This window comes from Mastigoproctus giganteus, chromosome 13 (assembly GCF_048544385.1).
Source record: "Mastigoproctus giganteus isolate SK-2022 chromosome 13, ASM4854438v1, whole genome shotgun sequence".
NCBI lineage: Eukaryota > Metazoa > Arthropoda > Arachnida > Uropygi > Thelyphonidae > Mastigoproctus > Mastigoproctus giganteus.
In genome coordinates, this window is record NC_143587.1 from 25,957,385 (window position 1) to 25,971,054 (window position 13,670).

A 13,670-nucleotide genomic window follows, 5' to 3' on the forward strand; every position below is an offset into this window, starting at 1 on the left:
AGTTTTGCAAATTACAGTGTCTGGAGACTAGGCACCAGCGAGTAGATCTGATAGATGTGTATAAGGCCTTGAATGTTTGGAGCATGCTCAATGCTGATGGGATTCTTCCTCTCGCTCAGAATAATCACCTGAGAGGGCATAAATTCAAATTGAGGAAAGACAGATGTAGGATAGACGTGCGGAAATTTGCCTTTAGCCAGCGGGTGGTTGGTTGGTGGAACAGACTTCCATTCCTTGTCGTGAAAGTTGATAGCCTAAATAAGTTTAAGGCTCAGCTGGACAGGTATTTTGAACGAATAGAGGGGTGAAGTGGAAGTGGTTTTTTTTTTTTTTTTTTTTTTGGCTGATGCTGCATAAGCTTGCTTTCTTGCATCAAAGGCCTCTACTTATGCTAATGCTAAGTCTGCAAAACCTCTGAGGAAAAATTATTATTAGTATGCACTTGTAGATAAAGATATATACTTTGTAGAAATAGGATAAATTTGAACAAAGGTGTCAAAGGATTTTTGTCACTATCACTGAGGATACCCTTAAGCATTTGGGGAAATTGCTTAAACACATCTCAAGAGTTGTAGTTTATATAAGTAATGAACATAAGGTGCAAGGAAACCTAATGCTTATGCTGCATCAGCAAAAAAAAAAAAAGAAAAAAAAAAAAAAAGGAAAAAAAAAAAAAGGAAAAAGAAAAAAAAGGAAAAAAAAAAAGATGTATTTCCCTCCTTCCATAGTATTAGTATTAGCAATGGCCACATGGTGCAAGGAAGCCTATGGCTTATGCTGCACCAGCCAAAAAAATAAAATAAAATAAAATAATAAAAACTGAATAAAATAAAAAAATAAGAATAAAAATAAAATAATAATAAGAAGAAATTAAAAAAATAAATAAATAAAAAATAATTAATAAGAGAAAAGGAAATAGACAACTTATGCATTTCCCTCCTTCCTTTGAATTTCCCCAAACTGTCAGCTTCTACCACCCATGTTGGAAACTTATTCCAGTAATTTATAACTAGCTGGCTAAACAAAACTTCCTGCAATCCAGTCTAAACATCACCACCCACAACTAGAAATTATGGCCCCCCTTACATAGCCGTATTGTATACTGGATTACTTGCCACAATTGCGGCAGCTACTATGTAGAGGAAAGCTCCAGATATCTTCAAGACCGCCTCCCGGAACATGACAGATCCATCTGCCTGGGTGACTCTGAACACTCTGCAATCGCAGAACATTTTTGGTCAACTCATCATGATCTCAACCACAGGTACAACAGTGAGGTGATTGATCAATCTTGACACTACTATCACTGTCTGGTTAGAATTCCTATATATATATCCAGCTGTCACAAAGTTTTAAATTGCAGTAGAGGTACAAGACTACATCCAATTTTGGATGTCAGTAGTATTGAAACACGACAAACCCTGGCAGCAAGCCCATATGCGCACCTGCACCAACAACAATCGCTTGTCTGGCTTAGTGAATGACTGAGCACTCGCACTCATGTACGTGCTTTCCCAGTCACCTGATCTTGTACAGTATATTTAGTATAATTTATTCCATTTCTAATGATTTATGTCATGTTGGCATTTCTGTATGTACTTGCTGAAGAAGGAGTTTACTACTCTGAAAGCTACTTGTCGTATTAAAACTTATTAAAGTTAGTTAGTTAGTTACTGCTTCCACTGGCTCTGCTGTATTCTCTTCTTCTTTTAAAGACTTCTTTACTTAAACTCTAGAAGGAAGGGGATGAATCAGGTTGTTCCACTTGATACTGATGGTTTGACTGTTGATGATCCTGCTCAGATGGATGAGTATTTTGCATCTACATTCACACAAGGAATTCTGTAGGGAAGTGGAGGACAGAAGCTTATTAAGCTCTAACAGGGAGCTTAATGACTTTGTAATAACATAGAGCAAAGTGGAGGAGAAATTGTTGAACTTAAACATAAGAAAGACACCTGTGATGGATGGGATCTATCCAGTTATATTAAAGGAGGCGGCAAATAAAGTAAGCAAACCCTTAGCCATAATTATGAGAGCATCCTTAGATTCAGGGGAGGTGCTCATGGACTGGAGATGTGCAAATGTATCCCCAATTCACAAAGGGGGATCAAAGGTAACATAGTTAACTACAGACCAGTTAGTTTAACTCAAGTTCTGGGGAAAATAATGGAGTCATTAGTTAAAAAAGCATTGCAAGATCATCTAGACAAGACTGCAGAAATAATTCAGACAGAGCATGGATGTGTTAGGCGGAAGTCTTGTCTGACCAATGTGATTGGATACTATGATGAGGTTACAAAGGAACTGGATGCAAAAAAAATTTTGATATATGCGTGGATTTCAAGAAAGCTTTTGATGCTGTTGCACATGGAAGGCTGTACAAATTGTAGAAAAAAAAAAGGAAAAAAAGTAAACTGCAGCCATTATCAACCCACTGCAGGATGGAAGCCTCCTCAACAATTCACGTTGAGGGAAATGGACCATAATATGACATGCTGGTCCAGTGCAGGTTGGCATATCGACTGTATTTAGCAGTCAGGGGTTTGAACCCCGGTCTACTCAAGGAGTGTGTGCTACTGCACTCCCACTTCTGACCACTCGCCTATGGAGGCTCAAATGTTGCAATAAAGATTCTCTCTCTACTTTGCATTTGCCAATGTTAAACTTCCGAAATTAGAGAACTATGGCATTAAGGGCAATGCCATAGTTCTACCATAATGCCATAGTTTCTACAATGGATAAAAAGGTGGTTGAGTGGGAAAAGACAGAGAATGGTAATGAATGGGCATTGCTCTTCGTGGACTAGTGTTATTAGTGGAGTCCCCCAGGATTCAGTGTTGGGCCCACTGTTGTTTTGTATATTTATCAATGATATTGATGAAGGTGTATCAGACTTAATGTCAAAGTTTGCAGATGATACAAAGGTTGGCAGGGTTGTTGATGACAGTAATGACAATATGCTACTGCAACGGGATCTAAAAAGATGGACAGAGAAGTGGCAACTGAAGTTTAACATTGGCAAATGCAAAGGGCAGAGAGAGAGAGAGAGAGAGAGAGAGAACCTTTATTGCAACATTTGATTGTAACTGGTTAAAAGGTTAAGTATTGCAACTTTCCCTTCCCTTCACGGCCAAAAGGCCAGGGGTTTACAGATAAGAGGTGTTACAAAAACATAAATACCATAAGACATTCAAGAACAAAAACAAGATGACATTAAATGTAATAGGGATAAAACGAAATGACAAATACATATACAATTTACAGTAGCGACAGTTGTCCCCACAGTTCATGGGAGAGATCAGCAAGAGCACTGACAGGCTTGTTTCCCGTTATGCTCATTTAATTAATTCAGTTGGGGCAGTTTCACTTCCATCTAAATGGTTGCGATGGATTGCAATGCGTTGGCCAGAGATGGTGGCACTACATCCGCTGTGGTCGCCATTCCCTGTATTATCATTATCAGCCATATGGTGCAAGAGAGAGAGAGAGAGAAAAGAATCACCAAGAGAATGATGATATCCAGCTCAGGACCCTGGGTGTGCCAAGCCCATACTCACCAATGGTGAGTCCCTGGGGTGAAGTTAAGGGGTTTGGCAATTGTCAGATGCAGCTGGCAGTCCATGGAGGGTGTTGGGCCAAGAATCCCACATCTATATCATCGGTTGATGGCAAATTTTTTAAGGTCGGCGTCGATGTCCTGGATTCATCCGAGCATCTGGTATGGTAGGAAGCGATCTGATAGGTGGAGACGTGTATGAAGAGGGCAAATAGTTGGGGTGGCTCTGAGCTGGGCAGGTGGAATCCTCCAGTCACAGAGATCCCAGAATGGAGGAGATGTGATCAGACCGGTCAACATCTTTGCTGTGATTATCAGTCTTTTTTCATCAATGAGAGAGGGCAGCCTAGGGATTCCCAGGGCCTGGGCCATTTCATTTGTATAAACAAGGAGTGGTAACCCATGCTTGTAGGTTACCCATTTGAGGAGCCAATATTCCACTGCCCAGATGGGTTTTCTGATCGTGGGTGTTGCTGACTCCCAGATTTCAGTTGCATAAAATAGTGGGTAGTATGTAATCGTCCTGACATATTTTGTTGCTGTCACCCTGTCTGAGACATAGTTTGTCAATGTGCTTGTTGAATCTGAGTTTTGTGTCAAAAACGATCCCCAAATCTAGATGATATGGAACAGTTGGGATGGAAACTCCACTGATGTTGGGCGATATAATTATTGTTTCTTTCTTCAGGGAGTAGAGCATGCACTTAGATTTCACTGGGTTAATGTTAAGGCCAAATTGTTTAAGGTAGCCCGCTAGTGCAAGAAGGACACTGTTAATTTCCTCTGTGATCCTAGAGGGGTCTATATTTGCTTGGATGGTGGTCAATATTTTTAAATCATCGGCATAAGACATCTGGTCTCTGGCTTATGAAAGGGGAGATAATGGCAGTAAAGAGGAGACCAGAGAGGACTCCCCCCCCCTGTGGTAGTCCTGTAGATATTTGCTTGATATAGGTTTTTTTTTGAATGATGGAGTATGACAGTATGGGTTGAAAAGGAGTGATGAGAGGAAGTGCCATGCATCCCCACCTATAGAGTAGTGGTCTTCAAGCAGTTTTAGTAGGGCAGGTAACTGAATGGCATCAAAATCTGCTTCGATGTCAAGGTATGTTACGAGTAGTTCTTTTTTCTCAAATGCTGTAAGGATGTTGTGGGAAGTGGCAAGGAGATTGGTAATGAAGAATGAATTTGTGGTGGGGCATCTGGAAGTATGTGAGTTGGAAGGAGGGCTCTTTCTAGTAGTTTCAGAAGATATGAGAAATTGGAGATGGGTCTGAAGTGCTTTTCCAATGAGGACATTCTTGGGTGTAGCCTTACTAGATATACATTTCATTGATAGGGGAAGATGTGGCTGGTCAGCACTGCATTGAAGATGCTAACAAGGAGCTGGATGATATATGGTCCCAGGCATCTCAACATGAACTGCGGTATTCCATCAGCACCCACAGCTGTAGAGGACAGGACTGAATTCAAGACTGTCATGATTTGGTTCTTGGATATGGTGATAGTTGTCAGAGAGTTCTGTTTGTCATGATTGAATATGTGGTTGAGGTTACTGCTGGATTCTGAGATATCTGGTTATGAAGTCAATCCACCTCTGGGGGTGGAGTTGCTCTTGGAAACTGGTGGTTTGTTATCTTTTGCTAGCAAATGAAGATAGCTCTTGATGGCCTGGGATTTTTGGTGGTTGAAAATTGCTCTTGAAAAGAGCAAGAGCAGTACTACATATGGGTACAAGTAACCCCAGAGAAATGTACCAACTGTGTGATACTACACTCAGGGTGATAGAGGATGAAAAAGTCCTGGGAGTAATGGTATAGTCAGATATGAAGTTTTCTGAGCAGTGAGGTAGGTTACCAGAGCAGGTCATTGGGTTTTGTCAATGATATACAGGAATTTTGCTAGTATGGATAAGGAGATGATTATCCCTTTGTATAAGGCAATGGTCAGGTCATTCCTTGAGTACTGCATACAGGTCTGGAGGCCTTATTTTAGGAAGGATGTACAGTTGCTAGAATGAGTACAGAGAAGGGCAACAAAATTAGAGAATAGAACAAAGGGTTGCTCTTACAAAGAAAGGCTTAAGTTTTGCAAATTACAATATCTGGAGACTAGGCACCTGCAAAGTGATCTGATTGAGGTATATAAGTTCTTGAATGAGTTGAGCAGACTCACTGCTGATGGGATTTTTCCTCTTGCTCAGATTACGGCCTTGAGGGGACATAACCTCAAACTGAGGAAAGGCAGTTGTAGAATAGGTATGTGGAAATCTGCCTTTAGCCAGCAGGAAGTTGATTGCCGGAACAAACTTCCATCTGTCATGTAATTTGATAGCTAAAATAAATTCAAGGAAGAATTGGACAAACTTTTAGATTGAATGGATGTGTGAAGGGATTTTTTTTTTGGCTGATGCTGTATCAGCTTGATTTTTTGTATCATATGCCTCTACTAATACTAACACCAAACAGTATACCAATTACAACCTTCGACCAGTTGTTCTAGTCACTTTGTGATTGTTGCATGCAGTGTTTGGATGCAGAAGGAAGTTATTTTGAATAAACCAAGGTTAGTTTACTCATACATGAGATCATTATTTTTTTCTAGCATTAGTCTCATTTTCCAATTGCCAACTGTGTAAACTGTCTGTAATCAAGCCACAATGGAGACTAGGGAAAGCTAGGGCAGATTATGAGAAGTCTGGAAAGAATGCAAAGAACATCAGCAAAAACATCTGCTTATATTACCAGGAAGGGTTGAATCACATTGGGCCACTTGATGTCAATGGTTTAACTGTTGATGACCCTCTAGGGTTGCTGACAGGCTGAATAGACATTTTGCATCTACATTCAGAAATTCCTACACATCAGGAATTCTTTAGGGAAGGGGATGCAAGACGTTTATTAAACTCTAATGGGGAGCTAAATGATTTTGTGATAACTGAAAGGAAAGTTCAAAAGAAACTGTTAAAACTAAACATAAAAAAGGTGCTTGGGTTGGATGTGATCTATCCAATTATATTAAGGGAGGCAGCAAAGGAGGTAATCAAACCCTGAGCCATAATTATGAAAGCATCTCTGGATTCAGGGGAGGCCCCTATAGACTGGAAAGATGCGAATGCATTACCAATTCACAAATGGGAATTAAAAGCGGAGATGAGAAATTACAGATCTGTCAATTTAACTTCTATTCCAGGAAAAATAATGAAGTCACTGGTTAAAGAAGTAATGCAGGACCATCTAGACAGGAGTACAGTTATTATTATTATTAATTATTATTAATTAGTATTAATATCCATATGATGCAAGGAAGCCTGAAGCTTATGCTGCACCAGGAAAAAAAAAAAGTTCCCGAGTAACCCTGTGAGAGAGAGAGAGAGAGAGAGAGAGAGAGAGAGAGAGAGAGAGAGAGAGAGAGAGAGAGAGAGTCAAAAGTAGAAGGGAATCACCAAGAAAGAGAAGAATGATGATATCCAGCTCAGGACCCTGGGTGTGCCAAGCCCATACTCACCAGATGTGAGTCCCCGGGGTTAAATATATTTCAGTCCCAGCTCTGGTTCATTAAGGGCAAATCTTGTCTGATCAATCTTACTGGATACTTTGATGCAGTGACAAAGGAATTGGATGCAAAAAATAATTTTGATATCATATACTTGGATTTCAGGAAGGCTTCTGATATTGTTGCACATAAAAGACTGCTGTACAAGTTCAGCAATGTAGTATTAGTGGCAAGTTACTGCTATAGGTAAAGGGATAGTTGAGTGGATAAGACAGAATCATCATCGGCCATTTTCAATCCACTGCAGGATGAAGGCCTCTCCAGCAACTTTCCAGTTCCTTCTGTTTTGAGTACTGGATATCCATTTACTACCCACAAACTCATGAATTTCATCTATCCATCTAGAAGAAAACCTTTGTCTTCCAGGTTTTCTTCTAGCTCCTCTTGGGTACCATTCTGTTATTTTCTTAGTCCATATGTCATCATGTCTTCGAGCTATGTGTCCTGCACAAGACTATTTTAGTTCTTTAGTTTTGAAAAAAATGTCCTTTACTTGAGTTTACTGCCTAATCCATGTGTTTCTCTTCTTATCTAACAGTCTGATTCCCAATATAATTCGTTCCATTCTTCGCTGTGTAGTTCTCAGCTTCTCTTCCATTCTTTTGGTGAGTGCCCAAGTTTCACTTCCATAAGTCATGGTGGGGAGTATACTTTGGTTCATTATTTTACGTTTCAGACAAACTGGGATATTGCTCTTCAGTATGTGATTATATTTCCTGAATGCTATCCATCTAAAATTTATTCTTCTTCTGACTTCCAGCCATTTATCATTATTACAGCTAATAACTTGTCCCAGATAAGTAAATGACTCCACCTTTTCAATTACTGCTCCTTCAATCATTATTTCCCTTTCTGTGGCATGCTTGTTCATCATTACTTTTGTTTTAGCCATATTCATCTTTAGTCCAAAATCTTTACTAGCTGTGCATAACTGATTAAGATTTTCCTCTAATTCTTTGGGATTGTAGCCTATGACCACAATGTCATCTGCAAATCGTAAATGGTTTAGGTACTCTCCATTCACATTGACTCCTTTCTGCGACAAGATTAATCTTTTGAAAGCTTCCTCAAGGGCAGCAGTAAACAGCTTCGGAGATATTGTGTCTCCTTGTCGAACTCCTTTCTCGATTTTAAATTTCCTACTGTCTTTGTCTAGTCTAATAAAGGAGGTAGTGTTCTCATATATTTTCTTCAAAATCATAATATATGGGGTATTCTATGCCTTGTCTTTCTAGTACTCGAAAAATTGCCTTATGTTGTATGGAGTCAAATGCCTTTTCATAATCCACAAATGCCGCGAAGTTTTATATTCATTTGCTTTCTCCATTAGCTGTGATATTATGTGAAGGTGATCCATAGTTGATAATCCTGTCCTAAAGCCAGCTTGCTCTTTCGGTTGATTCTCATCAAGTATTCTTTCTAATCTGTTAGTAATGACCCTTGTGAACAACTTGTAGATGTGGGATAACAAGATAATTGGTCTATAATTTCCAATTTCTGATTTATCTCCTTTCTTATGCAGCAAAACTATGATTGCATTATTCCACTGCTTAGGCGTCACACCTTTTCTAATGCACTTTGTAAAGAGCCTTGCCAGTTTTTGTGTTATGTCTCTTCCTTCCAATTTTAACAACTCTACAGTAACTTCATATTTCCCCGGGGCTTTCTGATTCTTCATTTTCTTCAATGCATGTTCTACCTCATCAGGAAGAATATCGGGTATGCCATATGTGTTGCTACTTTGCAATCCACCTTCCCCAATGCTGGCATCATTCCCTCGCTCCTTGTATAATTCTCTGTAGTATTCTTCTGCTAACCCAACCTGGCATAGTACCACACCAGACAGCCGTGGGACAAGAAATTAGCATTAGCATTAGTAGAGGCATATGATGCAAGAAAGCAAGCTTATTCAGCATCAGCCAAAAAAAAAAAAAAAAAAAACCCCTCTCCCATTTCACCCCTCCGTTCGTTCGAAATACCTGTCCAGTTGAGCTTTAAATTTGTTTAGGCTATCAACTTCAACAACAAGTGATGGAAGTCGGTTCCACCAACCAACCACCCGCTGGCCAAAGGCAAATTTCCGCACATCTATCCGACATCCGTCCTTCCTCAATTTGAATTTATGCCCTCTGAGGTGATTATTCTGAGAAAGATGAAGAATCCCATTGGCATTGAGCATGCTCAAACCATTCAAAGCCTTATACAACTCTATCAGATCACCTCGCCGGTGCCTAGTCTCCAGACTCTGTAATTTGCAAAACTTAAACCTTTCTTCGTAAGAGCAACCCTTTGTTCCATTTACTAATCTTGTTGCCCTTCTCTGTACCCGTTCCAGCAGCTCTACATCCTTCTTGAAATGAGGCCTCCAGACCTGTATACAGTACTCAAGATCTGGCCTAACCATTGCCTTATACAAGGGAATAATCACCTCCTTATCCCTGCTAGAAAAATTCCTGTATATCATTGACAAGACACCATGAGCTACTCTTGCAGCTCGTCTGCACTGCTAAGAGAACTTCATATCTGCCTGCACAATTACCCCCAGGTCCTTTTCATTCTCCACCACTGTCAGTGTAGTACCGCAGAGTTGATACATTGCTCTGGGGTTACTGTTACCCATATGTAGTACTTTACATTTGTCAATGTTAAACTTCATTTGCCACCTCTCAGCCCATCTGTTCAACCTTTCCAGATCCTGTTGCAGCAGCATAGCGTCAGTAGTGTCCTTAACGACCCTGCCAACCTTTGTATCATCTGCAAACTTAGACATTAAACTTGATATCCCATCATCAATATCATTCATAAACACCGAAAACAACAATGGACCCAACACTGAACCTTGAGGAACTCCACTAAGAACATTAGTCCACGTTGAGCAGTGTCCATTGATTACCACTCTCTGTCTTCTGCCACTCAACCATCCCCTTATCCATAGCAGCAATTTGCCTCCAATGCCACACTGCTCCAATTTGTGCAGCAGTCTTCCATGTGCAACAGTATCAAAAGCCTTTCTAAGATCCAAATATATAATATCAAAGTTATTCCCTGCATCCAGTTCTTTTGTGACTACATCATAGTATCCAATCAAATTGGTCAGGCAAGACCTGCCCTTAACAAAACCATGCTGCGTCTGAGCTATAACTGAATTCTTGTCTAGATGATCCTGCAGTGCTTCTTTAACCAGTGCCTCCATTAATTTACCTGGAACAGAAGTTAAACTAACAGGTCTATAATTACTTGTGTCAGCCTTTGATACTCCTTTGTGAATTGGGGTTACATTTGCACATCTCCAGTCTATGGGTACCTCCCCTGAGTCCAAAGATGCTCTCATAATTATGGCTAGGGGTTTGCATACTTCCTTTGCTGCCTCCTTTAATATAACTGGATAGATCCCATCCACCCCAGGTGCCTTTTTTATGTTTATCCTCAACAATCTCTCCTCCACTTTCCTCTCAGTTATTACAAAATCATCCAGCTCACTGCCAATGTTTACTTTACCTACATCATTCTCCTTCCTGAATAACTCCTCATGCGTGAATGTAGATGCAAAATACTCGTTTAGATTGTTAGCCACCTGAGCAGGATCCTCAACTGTTGAACCATCAATATCCAGTGGACCAATCTGATTCATCCCTTTCCTTCTCGAGTTCAAGTATGTAAAGAACTCCTTTCTGTTTTTCTTTGCATCCTTTGCCAAGGATTTTTCGTAGTCTGCCTTTGCCTGCCTAATCTCCTTTGTGACTTGGTTACAGACCAACTTATATCTATCATAGGCTTCCATGTCACCCATTAATTTGTATGTATCCCATGCATTTTTCTTCTCTGCCACATGTCTCATTAGTCCATCTGACAACCATTTAGGCCTAAACCTTGAACAATATTTCTTAGTTGGTATATAAAGCCTGGTAGCCACCAAGATTAGTTCCTTGAATGCTTCCCATTTTGAGTTTGCTGTTGGTAACATCATCAGTTGGTCCCACTGTATAGAATTTAAATACTGTCTCAGACCATCATAGTCGCCTTTACGAAAACAAAAACCCTTCCCTTTACCTCTGATGGTAGTTACCTCCTTGAGTAAATCCCACTTCAACACACTGTGATCACTGCCACCTAGTGGTTCATTTAAGTAGGATGTAGATGTTCTGGAATGGTGCAGAGAAGGGTAATGAGATTGGTGAAGGGAATAAAAGAGTGCTCTTAACAAGGAAGGCTTCAGTTCTGGAAATTGTGACATCGGAGACCAGGCACCTATGAGAAGAGCTGAGAGAGAGGTATTTCAGGTCTGAATGAATTGAGTAAGTTCAATGTTGGTGGCATTCTTCCCGTAGCTTAGACTACACACAAGGGGGCATAAATTCAAATTGAGGAAGTATAGTTGCAGGATAGATGTGCAGTTTTTCTTCAGCAAGTGGGGTGGTTTGGAAGAAACTTCCATCTCTTGTTGTGGAAGTAGGTGGTTTGAATAAATTCAAGGAAGGACTAGATGACAGATGAAAAATAATGGATGAGAAAAATAATTTCTATTATTTTTTTATTTATTGTTCTTTATTATTATTATTACTATTTTATTATTAACGTATATTTATTATTATTTTTTTTAATCATTACTTCCTTTCTTCATTATTGGTTTAACATTCAATATGTATCATTAATTATTCTGTTACAGAAGTCTGGCCGTAAAACTAAATAAAAGGAAAGTTTTGTTATGCTTCATGAAGACAATTCTTTCATTTAATTATCAAGTGCTCTAATGCAAGGATTTAAAATGGTGTCTGTAGCAGTCCAATAAAAGGAAAGGAACATCATAATCTCTGATCTGAAGTAAGAGAATGGAAATACTTGCTAGACTTGGCAGTTTACATCTCCAGTAAACCTCCTGTCACTGCAGCAAACAGTTTTTCAATTTTTGTTTCTTTCTTTTGAGTTTTGCTGGTGTGTAAAGTGTGTAAATTGTGTGAGAGGAAAGGGCAGCATTTGAAAAAGTAATTAAAAATATGTTTTTAATACAAAAAAATGGATATTTCTGCAGTTGTATTAATAAAGGTGGCTAAAAAAAAAGTGAACAATTTCATGCCCTTATTTGAAGCATAACAGTAGAAAAAATTATACCTGCTAAGTTATACTTTTCATGTGCTTGATAAAGGGGTTAAAACTATTACAGAATATGCTAAGTCCTGCCTTACTGTTATTGACAAACTCACTTCCACTGTATTTTGATGCCACCATACAAAGAATAAAATGTCAACAACAATATAATCTCCTGTTCGATTAAACAGGATTTTGGTACTCTCACTCTTTGTTTTAGCTTAAAATTTTTGTTACTGTTCATAGACACAAAGAAAAAACTTCATATACACAACAAACAGACATGGCAAAGACAATAAATGCTTATGCACGTATATATATGCAAAAGTGCCTAAAACTTAAAATATCTGTTACAGTGATGAACTTGTGAATTTTAATATTTCTTCTGTATATGCATCCTTAATCATGTCAGAATTTGAAATATATGGATATAAAAAAAAAATCAGATCTCTCACTAAAAAGAAAATTTTTAAATTAAAAATTAAAATTTTAAAATAACGAAGATCAAACAATTGACTTTATTCTTTCATCTTTCAAAACGATATAACAGTATGAAACATTTATGTTAAAATGATGTACCTACCAAGTGCCTTCATGTAATGCAAATTTCTAGAACAAAGACAGCTATTACCATTGGCTGTTTTTGTTATTATTTATATAGTACATTAGCATCTAATGTTGTGTGTATTATGTCTATACAAGTAAGTGTTGAAGGACCAATTTGCATTTTATGTGCTGAAAAGCTTTACTCTCTCTCTCTGCCCTAGATCAGCACACTTCAGCCCTCATTTTTAGAGATACCTAGTAAGATTTCATCCAATCTTAAACAAAATTTGAATTCAGCAAAAAATGGAAAAGTATTATACTGTATGGAGGACATCATTATTAGTGCAATGTTGCAAAAAAAATTATTGGTAATGATATATAGCAGGCCTGGGCAAACCTTTTGGCTGAAGGGCCACATTAGGAATTCAAAAAGAAGGCGGGCCACACGTAAAATACTATTTTTAGATATACATATTATTTGCTATCATGAAGAAGAAATATAACAAAAAATTATTCTCTAATAACCAAGAATTTAATGAGAAGAATGGAACTGTTTTACACCTTTTACCATTTTTTTAAATTTCGAGTGTTAATTTTGTAGTTGAGATTCTTAAAACTGCTTGTAAATTATCATCGGTGATGCTTGATCGTAAAGAATTTTTATTTAGATTCATGATGGAAAATGTTTGTTCACATATGCAGGTTGATCCAAAAATAACCAACATTTTTCGGGCAAAATCTTTAAGATCGTCGAATTTGTCCGAATTAAGAGTATTGTAAAATTTACAGATTTCCATGATGGTGCAATTCCCTTAAATTGGTATCACACTGCAGATTTATAATCTGAAGTTGTAGTTCACTCAGTGCACTATCAATTTCTATTGAAAATGGGTCGTGCACTATTGCCAAACTTGTCTCAAATTTT